Genomic DNA, 17,929 nt, shown 5'->3' with positions numbered 1-17,929 from the left:
GAGGTTTTCTCATAAGCCAACAGAGCAGGAAGACACAGGATATGACAAAAGGGTAGCTTCCTGCCACATAGGAAGAGGAAGAAAGTCCTTTGTGCAGCTGTGAGGAGGAGTCTAAGGAGATAGAGTTGAGACATGTAAGTTCCTGCAGTCCCAGCTAGAAAACATCCTAGGCCAGGGCACAGGGGATAGAAGAGCACAGAAGCTCAAGAGAGAAGCCCAGAAAAAGGGGGCAATGGAGGAGCAGCTGCAGCTCATTAGTATATTATACTAAGCCTTACAGGCACAAAGCCCAAGGTCCAAAGCTCTGAAAGAATGAGACCTTTCAGCAGAGACTAGATGGGCTCAAAGGACTTAGACCAAACACTCCTTTCCTAGCACCAGAAAAGGAATTTACTGTTGGTCCTGAGTCTGAATTTAATAGAAACAACAACAACAACATTAAGTGCATCTGAAACAGAGCAAGTCAATGTATTTATCCCTCCACCTACTCTGCAAATTGAGTACCGACTATATGTCAGTTGTTAGAGACAAAAAAAGACAGCTTCTGCCTTCACAGAGCTTAAAGTCAGTAACACTTAATATCTATCACCAATGGTACTTTACGCAAGCATATATATCTGAAAAATCTACATGTACATACTCCTACCTGCTCCTGGAGATCTGATTTGATGGGTCTGGGAAGGACCCAGGAAAGCATATTTCTAAAGCATTCATGTGTTTCTCCCTTCTAGTTAAGATATTATTTTTCAGCACTTACAGCACTAGAGTATTTAACTTCCTCACTAAACAATTAAAACTACAAATTTAAAGTGAAGCACATGAAAGAATATCTTACATTCCTTTTGAGTTCTCAAGAAATATTTCTGGAATATATGAAAATTGGTTTTTTAGGAGACTTCTTAAATTAGTCATACTTTATTTTGGGTTGTGTTCTAATTCATGGGACAAAGCTTCACAATCTCCCAAACTATAACCTTTCTTAATATGTACAAATTAAGACTCAAATATAGGCTATTTTTTATTAGCACTCTTTCTTATAATAATCTAAGCCAATTAGTATTTGCATATTTAGGAATGTTGTGAAAAGGAACTTTCAGGGTTGAAATAATAATTCTGTGAAAAAAAGTTATATATATTTTTATATTTGTGGTGTGAATGTGTTTGTGTATATATATAATTGCCCTATATTTTTAAATTCTAGATCCTGATATATATTGATGCCTAGAAAATAGAATGATTTACAAGATTTTCTTATATATAAAAATACACATTCTTCCACTGAGACATTACTTTAATCCAAACTTCATCCTGGAATCTTCTCCAAGATCCACCTTATCACCCCCCACACACCCTAAGTTTTCTGTTCAACAATGGTTGAAACTCCATTATGTTACCTCAGCATAATTGCCTAAACAATTCTGAAAGAGAACCTTTTAGATGGAGACCTAAGTGAAGTCTGGTATTTTCAAGATCTTGCTCAAATCTCATCTTCCTATTAGTTATCATATCCTGTTATACTTCTTGCCACATTACATTGTGACTTACCAGTTTGAGAGTCTAGGTCAACAAGACTGTAGGAAGAGGTCCTTGACCTTACTTAAGTCTGACACATCAATAAATCAATAAATGCTTAACAAATAAATGAATGATTAAAACTGCACTTCTCATCTTCCTTTAGGGCTATAATTTAACCACAAGCATTTAGGCAGTCCTCATCTTTTGTGCTCCTAAAGTTTGGTTTTATAACCAAACTCCTTTCTATAGGCTTAGGTCTCCTCCTTCCCCTATGAGCAGCTTCTTTATCCCAGAGGCACGGAATCCACTAGACTAAGCAATGAAAAGGATAGCACTGGGAAGAAGCCTCTCTGCACTCCATGATCTGCTGTCAGGAAACCCATGAAACCACAGATCTGAAAACTGGTTAGTGTATCTGTGCTATCAGAAAATCCAAATAAAATGGAAACTTTTAAAGAGTAGTTGCATCAAATTCCTTTATAATAACCCTACACCTCTAAACCTATCCATTAAGCCAACCCTAAACTATTCTTCCCTGGTCAGGCCAAATGGATTTTCTTCAGGTTACCTTCTTATAATCCAGAGGTTAACAACTTTTCTGAGATATCTTCAACTGTTCTTTATCTGAAATGCTTGAGGAAAAAACAATGGAGTTAGATATACCAAATAAAGTTAAGACATAAGTGCTGGAGAAATAGAAGGTAAAGAGGCTAAATAGACCTGCCCAGATTTTATATAAGCAAATTTTTCCACAGCTTTGAGTAGATATCCAAATGGTTAGACTCCAAATCCTAGAAATAATTTGAGAGTTCTAAAAGAGAATTAAAAAGATAATGTAATTGGTGAGGAAATATAGTCAAAGAATTCTAAGCAATCCTAGAGGTGGAAGGGCTCAAGGACCAAATTCAGAAAAATAAATTAAGGCACAGAAGCACAGGTAAGCTGTCAGATCCTCTCACCTCTGCACTAAAATCTGGAAATGAAGAGCCAGTAAGAATAACAACAGAAAATAAAGCTAAATTCTATCCCAAAGGCATGAGCTTGACTCTGCTGGAATTTGACATCTATAAGACCCTCAGGTATTTATCATAGTAGAAAGAGAGTAGGAGGTGACTACAGGTTAGTCATTATCCTATTCCAGTGCTAGAAACACCAAATGTTCTCCCCAAACGTAAGCAACTTAAGTGGTAGGACAGAGCTTCTTGGTGGTCATGGGTAGAGAAAGTATAGTAGAAGCTATAATAGTAACAGATTACATATAACATATACTACACAAATATACTTCATTTTTAGCATTTTTGGCATTTGGTAATGTTTACAATTTTGTGATGTATTTGATATGGAAAGATTTTCAGAGTATAGAAATATTCCCTAGACACAAATCTATTTCCATTTTGCATTTTTATATTGACCAACATTCTGGGAAAAACTATTCAAATAACTACAGAATATCTCTCCGTGCCCATGCTTTGAGGAAAGTCTTTTTTATTTTATTTATATTATTTTTAATGTTTATTATTATTTATTTTTAAGAGAGAGAGAGAGAGAGCAGGGGAGGGGCAGAGACGGACAGAGAGAGAGAGAGAATCCCAAGCAGGATCTGAGCTGTCAGCATAGAGCCTGATATAGAGCTTGAACTCTCAAATTGTGAGATTGTGATCTGAGCCAAAATCAAGAGTTGGACGCTTAACCCATTGAGTCCACCCAGGCACCTCTTTACTTATTTATTTTGAAAGAGAAAGAACACAGCTGGGAAGAGGCAGAGAGAAAGGGAGAGAGAAAGAATCCCAAGCAGACTCCATGCTGTCAGTGCAGAGCCTGATGCAGGGCTTGAACTCTTAACCATGAGATCATAACCTGAGCCAAAATCGAGTCAAATGTTTAACTGACTGAGCCATCCAGGCACCCCTGGGGAAAGTTTTACAGTTGAATTTATCCAATAAAAATTTCTGAGATACAAGAGCAGTATAATATTAGCTAGTACTAAAAGGACATGGAAAATATCAGAAGAGAGGGAAAGAATTCAATAAGACAATCTCATTGGGCCATAGAATGAAAACAGGATTTGAAGTCAGTAGATTCAGGAACAAATCCTAGTTCTGCCACTAGATAGTACCATCTGGGAGAAAATAGGATAACTATACTACATCATAAAATTTTGTGAGAATCAAATAAGATACCGTGTAGAGGAGTGATGTCAGTAAGGTGGCAACATAGTAGTGTCCAGCCCTCATGTCATGCCTTTACAAAAACACCAGTTTGAAAATCATCAAAAGATAAGGGTACTTTAACATGAGTTCCATAACCCAGGTGAGAGATTACAGCCCCTGGGTAGACTATGGAAATGAGAAAAGATGAAGAGGTTAAGAAGGATAGTTTCATTTTACTTGCATCACCTTTCCCCCAAGGCCATGCAGTACAGTGCTGAGAAAGATCCCCTCTGCCTGAGAGCTCTCTCATGGGGAAAAGAGTGAAGAGTGTCTGATTTTACCATGTAAGCTGGAACCAGGTCCATTCCAGTGAAACCCAGCACTAAGGCAGCCTCAGTAGACCTAGGCTCCAGGCCCATGCCAGGGGACTCAAGTGTCTGGCTTATCACTGTGGACCTGGGCTTCAAGCTTGCCATCACAGACCTGAGCTCCAGACCACTTCAGTGGTCCCTGACACCAGGTTGGCCCCCGCAGACCCAGGTGCCAGGTTGGTCCCCATAAACTGAGGTACCGGAACCAACTGCACATTGACTCAGACACCAGGCTCACCCTACCTGCAAACCCTACCAACTGATTTATCCCTTATCTCTGGCCAGGCTGAAAGGTAAAGTGTTTTCCCCTGAAGAAGTTAGTCTTTAAAGAGTGGAAAAGGTTACGACTTCTTCAAATATGCAGAATGAGGCTACAAGGACCACTAAAAACAAACAAACAAACAAACAAACAAACATGGAAACATGATGCACCAAAGGAGCAAAATAAAGCACCAGTAACCAGCCCTAAAGAAATGGAGATCTAAGAACTGCCTGACAAATAATTCAAAGCAATCATCTTTTAAAGCTCCAGTGAGCTACAAGAGAACACAGACAACTAAATGAAATCATGAACAAAATATATGAACAAAATGGGAAGTTAAAAAAGGAAATAAAAATTAAAAAGAACCAAATTCTGAAGCTGAAGAATCAATGACTAAACTGAAAAAGTCAATAGAGATATTCAACAGTGGAAGAAAGAATCAATAAACTTGCAGTTCTAAGAACAAAAACAAGAAAAGAACAAAAAGAAGAAAGAAGAAAAAAGCAGTTAATAAAGTCTATAGGATTTATGGGGTATTATCAAGCACATCAACATATGCAAATGAAAGACCCAGAAGAAGAAGAGAAAGGGCAGAAATCTTGTTTAAAGAAATAATGGCAGAAAACTACTCAAATCAGGACAGGGAAATGGATATCCATATTCATGAAGTCCAAAAGATCCCAAATAGATTGAACCTAAAGAGATCTATACTGAGACTTATTATAACTGAATTGTCAAAAATCAAAGACAAAGGGAATTTTTAAAGCAACAGAAGAGCAACATTTCTCTTCTGGTGCATCCCTATAATTCCCTTACAGCATAAGCAAATTTCTAAACCTTACAAGCTAGAACAGAGTGAGAGGATATATTCAAAGAGCTGAAAGAAAAAAAAAAAAACAACTTTCCAGCCAATAATAGTAAATCTGGCAAAACTGCCCTTGAAAATAAGGAAAAATAAGGAAATATAATGAGTTTCTGAAACAAAGAAAAACTGAAGAAGTTTGTCACCACTAGACCTGGCCTACAAGATCTGCTAAAGTGTGTTCTTCAAGTTGAAATGAAAAGGACACTAAATAGCAATGTGAAATAGTACATGAAAGTATAAATGTCACAGGTAAAGTTAAATATAAAGATAAACACAAAATATAATACTAAAGAATGTGCACTAATCACTTTAAACCATACTATAAAAGTTAAAAGACAAAAGTATTAAGAACTATAGCCACAAAATATTGGTTAAGGAATATAGAATATTAAAAAAACAAATTCTGAAATTAATAACAAAATGCTTTATAGGGGAAGAACAGTGTCAAAATTTTTCAGCTATTATCATTTCAAAACAGACCTTTGCAACAATAGGTTTTATATAAGCCTCACAATAGTAACAAGGAAAAGCCTACAACAGATTAAAAAAAAAAGAGATGAAAAGAAAAAAAATCAAAGTGCACCACTATTTAACAAAATCACCAAATCAGAGGAATAAAACAAACAAAAAAATGCTACAAAACAGACAGTACACAAAATGACAATAGTAACTTCTTACCTATCAATAAGTACTCTAAATGTAAATGAACTAAATTCACCACTCAAAAGACATAGATTGGTAAAATGGAAAAAAATAAGATCCAACTATATACTATCTACAAGAGATCCATTTTATTTTTTTCAACATTTATTTTTGAGAGAGAGAGACAGAGACAGAGACAGAACATGAGTGAGGAAGGGGCAGAGAGGAAAGGGAGACACAGAATCCAAATCAGTCTCCAGTCTCTGATCTGTCAGCACAGAGCCTGGTGCAGGACTCAAACTCATGAACCGTGAGTGAGATAATTATCTGAGCCAAAGTTGGACACTTAACCAACTGAGCTACCTAGGTGCCCCTGCAAGAGACCTACTTTAGATTTAAGGACACATATAGGCTGAAACTGAAAAAATGAAAGTGATATTCCATGCAAATGTATCTAAAAAAGAACAAGAGTGGCTGTACTTATATCAGACAAAATAAACTTTTATGTCTAAACTGTTAGAAGAGACAAAGAAGGCTATTACATAATGATTAAAGGGTCAATTCAACAGGAGGATATAGTAATTATAAATGTAAATGCACCGCATATATGTACCCATTACAGAACCAAAACTTATAAAGCAAACATTGATAGATATGAAATAAGAGAAATAGATAGCAATACAATAATAGGAGAATTCAGTACTCTACCTACAATAATAGACAGATTATCCAGAAAGAAAACCAATAAGGAAATAGATTTGAACTATACTATATATCAAATGGATCTAAAAGGCATACATAGAACATTCCACACAATAGCAGCAGAACACACATTCTTTTCAAGTGCTCACAGAACATTCTCCAGGACAGATCAAATGAGAGATCACAAAACAACAACAAATTTAAGGTCAAAATCATTTCAAGGAATTTTTTTCAACCATAATGGAATGAAACTAGAACCTGATAACATTAGCAAATTTAAAAATCACAAATACATTAAAATTAAACACTTAAAAATCCATTGGATCACAGAAGTCAAAAAAGGAAATTATAAAATATCATAAGACAAGGGCTCCTAGATGGCTCAATCAGTTGAGCATTTGACTCTTGATCCCAGGGTCATGGGATTGAGCCCTGTGTTGGGCTCCACGCTGAGTATGTAGCCTGAGTGGGCTTCTCTCTCTCTTTCTCTGCCCCCCTCCCCTGCTTTCACTCTCACTCTTTCTGAAATAAAATTTTTAAAAATGTATCACAAGACAAATGAAAACAAAAACACAACCTGCCAAAATTTATGAGATGCATCAAAAGCAGTATTGAGGGAAATTTCAGTGATAAATGCCTACATTAATAAAGAAGACCTTCTATAAATAGCCTTACATTACACATTAAGAAAAAATAGAAAAAGAACAAACTAAGCACAAAGTTAGAAGGAAGAAAATGATAAAGATTAGAGCAGTAATAAGTGAAATTAATAAATAGAATAAATCAATAAAATTAAGAGCTGGTTCTCTGAAAAGATAACAAAATCAACAGAATAAGAAAAATCAAATAAAATTAAATTAAAAGGAGACAACCAATGCCACAGGACAAAAAATTATAAGAAATTATTGTGAACAATTATATGCTAACAATTTGGACAGCCTAGAAGAAATGGATAAATTTCCACAAATACACAATCCACTGAGACTGAATCAAGAAAAAAAATAGAAAACCGAGGCAAACCAGAAGAGATACTTAAATACAGAGAGGAAACTGAGGGTTTCTGGAGGGGTGTTGGGGAGCTGGATGAGATAAATGGGTGATGGACACTTGTTGGGAAGAGCAGTGGGTTTTATATGTAAGTGATGAATCATTAAATTCTGTTCCTGAAACCTTTATTATACTATATGTTAACTAACTGGGATTTATATTTAAAAATAAATAAATAAAATAAAACTATATTAAAAAAGAAAGAACAGAAAACCTGAACTGACCAATAACAAATCAGGATATTGAGTCAGTAATAAAATACCCCCTCAATAAATAAAAGCTGAGGATTACATTATTTCACAGGCAAATTCTACCAAACATTTAAGTAATCCTCCCCAGGATTTTCTAAAAAAAAAAAAAAAATAGCAGAAAAGAAAACTTTCAAACTCATTTTACAGGGCCAAAATTATTCCAATATCAAAGCCAAAGACATTATAAGAAGAGAAAACTATAGGTCAACATCCTCAATGAACATGGATGCAAAAACCCTCAACAAAGTATTAGCAAACCAAATTTAACAGCACATTAGAAGGATCATACAGTATGATCAAGTGTGATTTACCCCTGGGGTGCAAGGATGGTTTAATATATGCAAATCAATTCAATGGGATACATCACATTAATAGAATAAAGGTTTAAAGCCATATGATTATCTTAATAGATGAAGAAAATGCATTTGACAAAATTCAATATCCTTTCATAACAAAAACGCTCAACAAATAAGGTATAGAAGGAACTTAACCTCAACACAATAAAGGCCACACATGAAAAGCCCACAGCTAATACCATACTCAATGTTGAAAACCTGAAAGCTTTTACTCTAATTATCTAGAGCAAGGCAAAGATACTCACTCTTGCCACTTCTATTCAAGATAGACTGAAAGTCCTAGCCAGAAGGATTAGACAAGAAAAATAAATAAAAGACATTCAAATAGAATAAGAAAAGCAAAATTATCTCTGCTTGCAGATAACATGATCTTATATCCAGCAAACCCTAAAGACTCCACTAAAAAATTGTTAGTACTGATATACAAATTCAGTGAAGTTGCGGAATTCAAAATCAACACAAATCAGTTGTACTTCTATATACTAACAGCAAATTGTCCAAATAGGAAACTTATGATCTCATTTATAAAACCATCAAAAAATATTAAAATATTTAAGAAGAAACGTTAACAAAGGAAGACAAAATTTACACACACACAAATTATAAAACAATGCTGGTGAAAGAAACCAAAGCAAACACAAATAAATGAAAAGATGTCCTATGTTCATGGATTGGAAGAACCAAAATTGTTAAAATGTCCATACTTCTTAAAGTGATCTACAGATTCTATGCAATTTCTAGCAAAATGCCAATGGCATTTTTTTTTACAGAAATGGAACAAACCATAAAATTTGTATGGAACCACAAATTAACCCAAATAGCCAAAGAAACCCTGAGAAAGAACAAAGAAAGACGCATCAGACATCCAGATTTCAACGTATATTATAAAGCTACAGTAATCAGGGGTGTCTGGGTGGCTCAGTCGGGTAAGCCTTTGACTTCAGCTCAGGTTATGATTCGCTGTTCATGGGTTCGAGCTCTGCATTGAGCTCTGTGCTGATGGCTCAGAGCATGGAGCCTACTTTGGATTCTGTGTCTTCATCTCTCTCTGCCCCTCCCCTGCTCACCCTCTGTCTCTCTCTCTCAAAAATAAACATTTAAGAAAAAAAAGCTACAGTAATCAAAACAGTGAAATATTGGCATAAACAGAAATACATAAACCAATGGAACAGAATAGAGCCCAGAAATAAAGCCATATATGGGCAACTGATTACAAGGGTGCTTAAGAATACACAATAGGTAAGTATACTCTCTTTAGTAAGTAGTTTTGAGAAAACTGCATATCCTTATGCAAAAGAATGATATTGGACCCTTATACCATACACAAAGTTTAAAATGGATTAAACATTTAGACCACAAAATTCTAGAAGAAAATATAGGGGAAAAGTTTCTTTTTTTTTAATGTCTTTTATTTATTTTTGAGAGGCAGAGAGAGACAGTGTGAGCAGGGGAGGGTCAGAGAGAGGGAGATACAGAATCCGAAGCAGGCTCCAGGCTCTGAGCCAGCTGTCAGCACAGAGCCTGATGCAGGGCTTGAACCCACGAACTGTGAGATCATGACCTGAGCCGAAGCTGGCCGCTTAACCGACTGAGCCACCCAGGCGCCCCGGGAAAAAGTTTCTTGACATTGGCTTTGGCAATGATTTATTGGGTAAGACATAAAGAGCACAGGCAACAACAACAACAAAATAGCCAAGTGGGATTACATCAAATTGAAAAGCTTCTGCACAGCAAAGGAAATGATCCACAAAATGAAAAGGCAATCAACAGAAAGGGAGAAAATATTTGCTAACTATTATCTGATAAAGGGTTAATATTGAAATGTATAAAAAAACCTCTTAAATTTAAAAATGGGCAAAGGAACTGAATAGACATTTTTTCCAAAGAAGCCCTATAAACGGCTAATAGGTTTATGAAAAATGCTCAAAATTACTAATCACTGGGGAAATGCAAATAAAAAACCACAATGAGATATCACCTCACACCTATTATCCGAAAATAAGAACAACAAATATTGGTGAGGATGTGGAAGAAAGGGGAATTCTTGTGCAGTTGGTAGGAATGTAAATTGGTGCAGCGCCATAGAACACAAGTTCCTCATAAAACTAAAAACAGAGTCGTTGTATGATCTAGCAGTCCTACTTGGAGTGTGTATCCAATGGAACTGATCTTAAAGATATGTCTATAACCTTGTGTTCATTGCAGCATTACTTACAATAGCCAATACATGGAAACAGCCCAAGTGTTCACTGAGAGATGAATGGTTTAAGTGTGGTATATACATACAATGGAATATTATTCAGCCTTTTAAAAAGTCCTGCCATTTGCAACATGAATAAAATTGGAGGATATTATAGTAAGTGAAATAAACCAGATACAGAAGGACAAATACTTACACAATACCACTTATATAATGACTCTAAAATAGTCAAACTCAGAAACACAGAGTAGAATGATTGCTAGAGACTGGGAAGGGAGGTAGTAGTCAAAGGGTATAAAGCTTCAGCTATTCAGTTACGATTAAGTCCTAGAGACCTACTGTATAGCATAAAGCCTATAATTAACAGTATTGTATACTTCAAAATATGCTGAGGGTAATAGATTTTAAGTATTCTGACCACAAAATAATAAAATAACAATTATAAAATAAGATAGGAAGAAATCTTTCAAATTGATAGGTTTATGGATTAGATTGTGGTAATTATTTTTTTAATTTTTTTAAATCTTTTTTTATTTGGGGTGCCTGGGTGGCTTAGTCGACTGAGCGTCCAACTTCTGCCCAGGTCATGATCTCACAGTTCATGGGTTTGAGCCCCGCGTTGGGCTCTGTGCTGACAGCTCAGAGGCTGAAGCCTACTTCGGATTCTGTATCTCCCTCTCTCTCTGACCCGCCCCTGCTGTCTCTCTCTGTCTCTCAAAAATAAATAAAAACCATAAAAATTTTTTTTCAAATAAAAAAAAACTTTATTTATTTTTGAGAGAGAGAGACAGAAGAGCAGGGGAGGAACAGAGAGAGGAAGATACAGAACCCAAAGCAGGCTCCAGGCTCTGAGCTGTCAGCACAGAGCCTGATGCCAGGCTTGAACCCATAAACCATGAGTTCATGACCTAAGCTGAAGTTGGATGTTCAACTGACTGAACCACCCAGATGCCCCTGATTATTTTTAACAGATGTACACTTATCTCCAAACTCATCAAGTTGTATATATTAATTATGTACAGTTTATGCATATCTGTATATATACATATATACAGTAGGGCCAATGCAAAAAAATTTAGTTAGTTTTAAACTTGGATATACAAATCTTTGTTTTCAACCATACATTTTATTTTTTTAATATAACACAATTTATTTTTTTACCATATGCAATTCTTTTCCGTCATTTACAATACAGTAGTTACAATGATACTCCAAACAGAAAAGCAAAGTAAAAAATCAAAACCCCCACTTCTATTTCATGTAATTAGACTTATATAGAAATTAGAAGGTTAGGTACCAACTAGTTAATCACCTAATTTCACAGCTATCTGAAGTGGCAATTGTAATATAGCAGCTTATCTATGATACATTCAAGATAAATGATACAATTTATTACTTGCCCATAAGCTAAAACATAGCCTGCTTAATACCTTTCCTTAAATTCCACCTCTATACTACAATATGCTTGAGGTCCATGCAAAAAAGTAGCTACTTTTTACATAGGAAATGGATGATTAAGTCTTTGGTGCTGTAAAAGCAACTCCATTTAAACATAACCACCCCCATCAACCATACATTTTATAGAATACAGAGTAAGTTTATCCAACAAAAATGTAGTGTCTTAATTGAGAGGTGCTGTAAGTAGAAAATATACACTGGATTTTTAAAGCTTAGTAGAAGAAAAAGAGTAAACGATCTCATTGGTAGTTTAATATTGATTACATGTTCAAAAGCTATTTAAATATATATCGTTAAATAAAATATTTAAAGTATACATATTTTTAAAAAGATACTGTGTGTGAAAGCATCTAGGACTATGTTTAGTATATGACAGCAACTCAAAAATTTTCATTTCTTCCTTGGCATGGCAGCTTTTGGTTAGTCAATTAACCTCTTTTTAGTTTTCTCATCTCAAAAACTGAAACACTTTGAGTTGTTCTAAGAATCAAATGAAAAATATTCCAAGGAACTCTATAAACTACAAAGCATTATTCAAATCTTAGTTATTAATATTGTAAGGAATGTTTGGCATTTTCTCAAGATGGAAACAGCGAGAGAAGTGAGAGAAGTGAGAGAAGGGTAAATATCCCCTAAGTCCCGGCGGGTAGAGCAGACCCAAGCAGAGACTCCAGCCGGGACTGTGAAAACCAAAGGCATCGGGTCAGAGAGTCATCACGGCGGCTGCAGTAGCTTGGAACGTAGTCTCCATGGCTGTATGTGGGGCAGTGCCGGCATCAGCAGCAATGTCAGTGTCCACGGGCAATGGTGCCAGTGGTAGCATCATAAACAGAGGCAGCCTGTGGCAGGATCTTGGCTGTGCCTCATCTTGCTTGGAACCTGCTCAAATCTGGCTCCCAACCTTCCCCTAGATTCTTTTTGTAGAGGACGTTTCTATTTTCATAATTTAAAAATCCTGATTAATACATACACTATCAATAAAACATTCAATCCCTAAACCCAAGGGGGTGGTATAGACTTAATATTCAAATTGCTGATGATAGAATGATTTATACATATTTATTTAATGTATTGGCTAAAACCCAAAACAATCAGATATTTTTAGTGTCAAATGGACAAAAAGAATTGGCCAACACCCAAAGTAAATTTTTAGTTGAACACTTACATAGTTACATGACCATACTCGCCATAAGCTCTACCAAATAGTGGCAAAAACTTTACAATTAGTTCAAGTGATTGTGTTCTGTCCTCTTCACTGAATGAATTCACGGAAAAAGAAAAAAAAATACAAGCCAGTCCATCTCATTCACCATAGAGAAGATACCTAAAATTAATTTCTTCTACCAATTAATTATTTTCTTAATGTCTCTAGTGTTTCTTAGCCTTTTTCTTTTTCTTTTTTTCATTATTAGCCTCTAAGAAGATTTAATTTAAACTCTCCATAAGAAAAATGAAGTACTAAGAGGTAAGATTTTGACAGGTAGGATTGAGCCATGGAAGACAGCCATGGTTATATCCAAGTTTTTTTGCCCCAAAAGAACCAATATTTGCTCCCCCACCAAGCGGGGGGGCGGGGGGGGCATTCATTGCCTTCATTGAGAATGCATGTTTTAGAATTGTGGTCTTAGACCATCTACTAACCTTAGAACAATAACTTGGTAAGTGTTATTAATACTTCCTGCTCAATGTCTAATTATTTTGGGCCTTAGTCCATTGAGTTTATTACAGCTAAAAATTTTGTCAGAATTTGTTATGCCTTTAATGCCTACAATTCAAACCTTGCCTCTAATTTACACCGTGATAATATATTGATTTGTATGAAACAATAGGAGAGTTTTTGTTAACTTGACATTGAGTTCAAGTTTAAATTACCCAACTATATACTAACAGAGCGGAACATAATGCTGTGTAGGATGAAAAGGAGTGGTAGACTCTGTAAGAACCCTGTCTCATCCCAGCTAATTCAAGCCCAGAGGGAGGACCACTTTCTTGTCCTATTCTATCAACTTATACCCAGGTCACTTAACTGTACCTTTGGTTTTTGACTCTAAGCAAATTTCTAATCACACCAAATCTCTGTCTCTAATTCACATCCCTTCCCTTACCTCCAGATCCATTTACCCTGTCTCTAATGTCTATACTCAGATTTCCTCCAAGCATATTCGACTCAGTGTACCAGAACTGAATTTTCCCCTTTGTTTTCATTTTATATTACCCAGATTACTGTTATAATCAACTTCCCTAGCCATACATCTGAGAATCATTCTAGATTTTGTTTTTTTTGCTTTCCTTAGGAATCAAACTCCAGTTCCCACCAATTTTAACTCTTAATCCCCTCTACTGTCCTTGTTTCAGTCCAGAACATATCTCTCCAGAGTGCTACCCTACTCTCCTAGGAAATTTCTGCCTCTGGTCTTGCCTTCTTGGACTCCTTCATACTTGACACTGAATGTTTTCATTATAATGAAAATGTAAACCACATGCCCCATTCAAAACTTTTCAGTGCATATAATCTCCATTCTTCACCTTGGTCTCACGTTTAAAAGACTTTGGCCACAGTAACACATGTTCTCTTTTAAATTGCCTATCACCCCCAAGTCACACTTTCTCAAGAAGCCTGAGTAGTCTGTCTGGTGGATTTTGGGAATATACTGTCCTAGCCTTTCAGAGTTAGCCAACCTGCAGACATACCTCATTTGCTGTTTGTCTGTATGGTAATTTTTTTAGAAAGGGGTGCTGCAGGTTAGGACATGAATGTAATTCAGGAAGAAGTACTAAGAAGTACTAGTACTAGTATGACTGTACGTCTATGCTGTATCAACCAATCCAGTTTATATCTAGGATAACACTACTTTCCTTTTTTTCCTCTAGAATACACCAATCTCTCATACTTCTTTCCTCTGCACCTGATATTCCCTCTGCCGCTTTTGGATATGAAAAATTCTTCTTGTATTTCAAGCCACTGCTAAAATGCTACCCCCAGACAAGCTGAAGTATTCTTATTCCTCTCCCATTGAAAATGATCTGTAGATCCATGTAGATATTATAAAATTACATTGTAATTAGTTGTCTGAGTATTTTACTGCACCAGTAAATTCCTCCAGATCAAGAAATTTCTCTTAATTCATCACTGAATTACTAGAACTTAGCATTGAATGACAATAGACCATCTGTAAATAATTATTTAATAGGCAGGTTAATAAATAAGCTTACCATATACTCTCATCCCAAAGAAAGAGTTGGAATTTTTAAAAAATGTAGGCAGTATAATTATATGAATACTAAAACTGGATTAAGAAGTGCTACAGTTCTTTTTATAATGTACGCCAACTTTAGTGAAAGGAGAATTATTGCTCTTTAGATGTGTCTTAACCGAATACCAGCCTAAAAATAAGATCAGCTCTGTATATAACCCCTATTCTACAAACTCCCCAAGGAAGAACTTATATATCAAAAACCTAAAAAAAGGAATGTAATTCTTCTAGATAAAATCAGTCTTACAGAAAATTGTACACAATTGATTTTCAAGCTTGTATACCTGCAGCTCATGGACTACAAAAATGCTGATCACACCACTTTATGATTCACTCCCAGAACTGTATTTTGTACAGAGCACGGCACAACTATAATTCCATAGGATAGTATTATAGAATGAGAGTATAGGTATCCATTAACATCAGATGTTAACCCTCTTGGAACCATTCCAAAATAAAACTGAGTTATTTTAGAGCAAAAGAATACTAAAACATATTTCTACATCATCTCCTTGCAAACTTATTGAAGATGGGATTCAAATACAACAGGAATATAATTAGGTAAAGAAATCAGATGAAGGAAAAATAAGTGTCAGAGAAATAAGACGAAACCCTCAGGGAGATTAGGACACAAAATGTAGGACATTAGGTTCTATACCCTTTCAGAGGTTACATATAAATTTGGCCTCAGAACTTGGCAAATTCCTATCAGTTTGCATGTTGTGCATAAGCACAAACATACTATTTATATAATCTCTACCCTCAAGGTGGGGCTGGAACTTACAACCCTGAGATCAGGAGTCACATGATCTACTGACAAAGGTAGCCAGGTGCCCCCTACTCATAAACAGACTAGAGTCTTTATGTTAAGCTCTCTTAGCTTAGTAATACATCTTAGGGGCGCCTGGGTGGCTCAATGGGTTAAGCATCTGACTTCGGCTCAGGTCATGATCTCACAGTCTGTGGGTTCCAGCCCCACACTGGGCTCTGTGCTGACAGCCCAAAGCCTGTAGCCTGCTTCAGATTCTGTATCTCCCTCTCTCTCTGCCCCTCCCCCACTCACTCTCTGTCTCTGTCTCTCAAAATAAAGACATAAAAAAAATTTTTTTTAAATACATCATAGCACATAGCTTATTCACACCAACAGAATGGAATGTAAACAAAAGGTCAATACTTCATAAATAATTACATGCAATCCTAACATTTTCTTCTCACAAAAAGTAAAAGAATCTGCAGTGAGTTGATGAGGCCTAAAGCCAACCTGCACTTCAAGTACAGTTTTGGTCAGTGAAGCCCAGACTTAGAATTTAACAAGGGAGTTAGTATGGATTTTAAATGGAATATCCAGAAGCCTATAGGTCAATATTTTAGAGTAGACAGGAGTTTCTCTCTCCTAAAAGCAGAAAGATCATAGTGGAACTTCAATGAATAAAACCATATTCATAACTTTAATAAAAGCAAACACTAAAGGCTCAAAACTCTTCATTGAGCATTGGTTATCATTCATTCTGAAAGTAGGAAGTCTTTAAGTATTTTTGTTTAAAGTTATAATATCTAGGTGTGTATTATTGACCCGCCAGGTGAACCTTGGCAAGGAGTCTACAAAGTTTAGGGAATTTAACCTTGGTTTATCAATTTAGAAAAGTGAGGTACTCAAAGGATGAATGAAATCTATACTTCTATGACTTTACCTATCAAATTCATACCCTGTATGGCTTTGCCCTTGAAATTGCCATAATCGCTGGACAGTTAAGTCAAATTTAAGTCTTTCTATATTTATGATAGTGAAAAATTTATAATAGGGTTTAAATTTCATAAAATCCTAGGTGACCTCTTCTAATTTCCCTTTCATATGTTGGCCTACTTTGTTTTTTATATGCTACCTTTTTATATGCTATGCAACAAAGTTGTCTGCAGGCTAAGCATTCCTGCCAAAACAGACAGTAGAAGAAGGAATTTGCTGTGCAGTTAAACAGTGCAGTTTAAAGCAGTTAAATCATAGCTACTTGATAATGTGGCAAAAGAAATTTCTCCCCCAAAGCACTTGAGAATGATTTTTTTTTTAATTTTAAAAGTTTTCAGGAACACCTGGGTGGCTCAGTTGGTTAAGCATCCAACTTTGGCTCAGGTCATAATCTCATAATTTGTGGGTTCGAGCCCCGCATTGGGCTCTGTGCTGACAGCTCAGAGCCTAGAGCCTGCTTCAGATTCTGTGTTGCCCTCTCTCTCTCTGCCCTCCCCTGCTAGCTCTCTCTCTCTCTCAAAAATAAACATTTAAAAAATGTTTTAATAAATAAATAAATAAATAAATAAGTTTCAGGAAGTAAAATATAGCCCACAGTTTACAGCCCTTTGTTTCATGGTACTCTTTATCCTCTAATGTCCCCTTTTCTAGTCACGAATACAGACAGATGAAAATAATGAGGTGGAAATCATCACTTTTTATGAAATCTAAGATTTTCATAAAATCTAAGATAGTCATGGCAGTTAGCATATAGGAACAACAACTAACCTAGTTTAGGATACTAGTTTCTGAAAAACATTATGGATAAATTCCCCTGGATTTACTCCATGTTCTTCTCTTTAGCTCAACAGATTAGGTTACTAAATATGGGGAGAAATATTTGGGGTAGAAAATTTATTGGTGTTTTTAAAATACTTCCAAGAAGAGCTGTCCCCTACCCAACAATGCTATATTAGGAAGGTTCCGTTGAACACACCTCTAGTCATAGTTCGGAGGTCCTCAGAAGCAAGTTAGTTACAAAGTATGTAGAATAAATAAAAGTTGAAAGAACATAAAAAGTGCCATATATCAAATTAGAAATGTATCCTTTGACATGAAACACGTAAGTATGA

The sequence above is a fragment of the Suricata suricatta genome, chromosome 10 (genome assembly GCF_006229205.1).
Source record: "Suricata suricatta isolate VVHF042 chromosome 10, meerkat_22Aug2017_6uvM2_HiC, whole genome shotgun sequence".
Lineage (NCBI taxonomy): Eukaryota > Metazoa > Chordata > Mammalia > Carnivora > Herpestidae > Suricata > Suricata suricatta.
The sequence above is the reverse complement of the archived record's forward strand: the minus strand, read 5'-3'. Positions refer to the sequence as shown.